General features: G+C 35.2%; 1 non-coding gene across 1 annotated transcript; it reads right to left on the bottom strand.

Moving 5' to 3' along the window:
• Positions 1-1,170: 1,170 nt before the first annotated feature.
• Positions 1,171-1,272, bottom strand: LOC140614567 (U6 spliceosomal RNA). Its single transcript, XR_012015402.1, has one exon. It is a non-coding gene; the product is annotated as a U6 spliceosomal RNA (small nuclear RNA).
• Positions 1,273-2,062: the final 790 nt, after the last annotated feature.

The following is a 2,062-nucleotide window of genomic DNA, read 5'->3' as shown; positions in this document are numbered from 1 at the left end:
AGTTAGTTTTTTCAATCTGAGCAGTTTTATAGGGCAAGATTTTATATGTTCTTCATCCTTTCACCCCCAACTGAAGAGTGAGAAATTCTATCTGCATGATATTTTCATGTAATATTAACAAGTCAACAATACCTACTCTGATCTACAATACCCCAAGCTCTGTTCTAATCTGTTGACACCATGTCTTCTTTTTTTCCTACAAGTTATTGATATCCTTTAAAACATTTATTTTGGTAAAATATACATAAGATAATATTTATCATCTCAACTCTTTTTTTAGAAGATTTTTATTTATTTATTCATGGGAGACACACACAGAGAGAGGCAGAGACACAGACAGAGAGAGAAGCAGGCTCCATGCAGGGAGCCCCACGTGGGACTCGATCCCGGGTCTCCAGGATCAGGCCCTGGGCTGAAGGCAGTGCTAAATCACTGAATCACTGGGGCTGCCGTATCATCTCAACTCTGTAAATTTATTCACATGGTTGTGTAACCATCACTACAATCCATCCTTATAAACCCCTTTGTTCTGTAAAATCAATATTTTATATATATTAAACAATAACTCCTCTTCTCCCCTCTCACCAGCCCGTGGCAACCACCATTCTACTTGTTGTCTCTGAATTGGACTACTCAAAATACCTCATATAAGTGGAATCATGCAACGTGTATCTTTTTGTGGCTGACTTATTTCACTTAGCATTATGTCCTCTAGGTTCATCTCACATTGAAACGTGTATCAAAGTTGCCTTCCTCTCTTTGAGGGCTAAATAATATTATACTGTATGTATAAACAACATTTTATGTATCCAATCATCCATTGATGATGCTTGGATTGCTTCAACTTCAACTCTATTGTCAACAGTGCTGCTTTGAACATGGGTGTATAAATATCTCCTAGATTGTGCTTTCAGTTCTTTTAGATTTAGTAGACTTGCTGGATCATTTAGTAGTCCTATTTCAATTTTTTGAGAAAATTCCATGCTATTTGCCAGAAAAGAAGTTGCACCCTTTTTCATTCCCATCAACAGTAACCAAGAGTCATGAGGTGACTGCTTATTATAGTTTTGATTTGCAATTACCTAATGATTGAGTATCTTTTCACATGCTTGTCAGACATCTGTATATCATTTTGGGGGGAGATCTCTAAACATCTTCTTTGCCCATTTTTAAAACTATGAATATTTCATGTGTTTGAATATTGTCCTTGCACCAGAGCCTGTTAATCTTCTCTGTATCTTTATAATTTTAGTATATATGCTGCTAAAGCAAACATCTAAGTTGTCGATGCTTAGTTTGAATTTTTAGTGTTTCATTAACACATTTTCCTCTTCCCAACAAACCACCATCCCCCACTGTGCACCTACAGTTAACATTTTTTCCCATAAAAAACATAAAAGGAGATTTGTATATATTCTTGAACTTATTTCTTGTTCATGTTCAAGTTATTGTATCTTTCCCTTGCTTGATTATTTATAGTCTTTGAGTTTTGTTTTGTACTTTTTCACATCACTAGGTTTAGGGAAGTGGAAAACTTTAAGGTCTGACTTAATGATGCCACCTTAAACAGCCTGATCAAGGTAGAGATGAGTAAGGAGCAATATTTCAACCTTGCATCTAAAGAGGACATTAATCTTGTTCTTTTTAAAAAATTTTTAATCAGAAGTTCCTAATTTTCTCACCATTGATGTAAAAATCATTTATGCTTGCAGTGCAACCAACATAAATCATTAACACACAAAAGAATAGTAAGCAATCTTTAATCAATATCACTTCCTTCTATGAGACTCAGTGGAAATGAAAAAAAAATACAATTTGTCATCGATCAAGAGTCTTGCAAATATTTATCCAGGGTCCCATATCTTCCCAGTTACCTACTTTGCTGTAGCCATGCTGGCCTTTTTTATGTTTTTAGGACAAATCAAGGTCATTTTCTTCACATGAACTATGCACATTTTTTTTTTATTATTTCATCTTTCATAGAGGTTTTAGCTCAATGTCATCTCCTTAGAGAGGCCTCCTGACATCTAACTCAATGGTGCTATCTCCTGGCCTGTCATTT

The sequence above is a fragment of the Canis lupus genome, chromosome 22 (genome assembly GCF_048164855.1).
Source record: "Canis lupus baileyi chromosome 22, mCanLup2.hap1, whole genome shotgun sequence".
NCBI lineage: Eukaryota > Metazoa > Chordata > Mammalia > Carnivora > Canidae > Canis > Canis lupus.
This window is presented reverse-complemented; position numbering and strand designations above follow the sequence as displayed.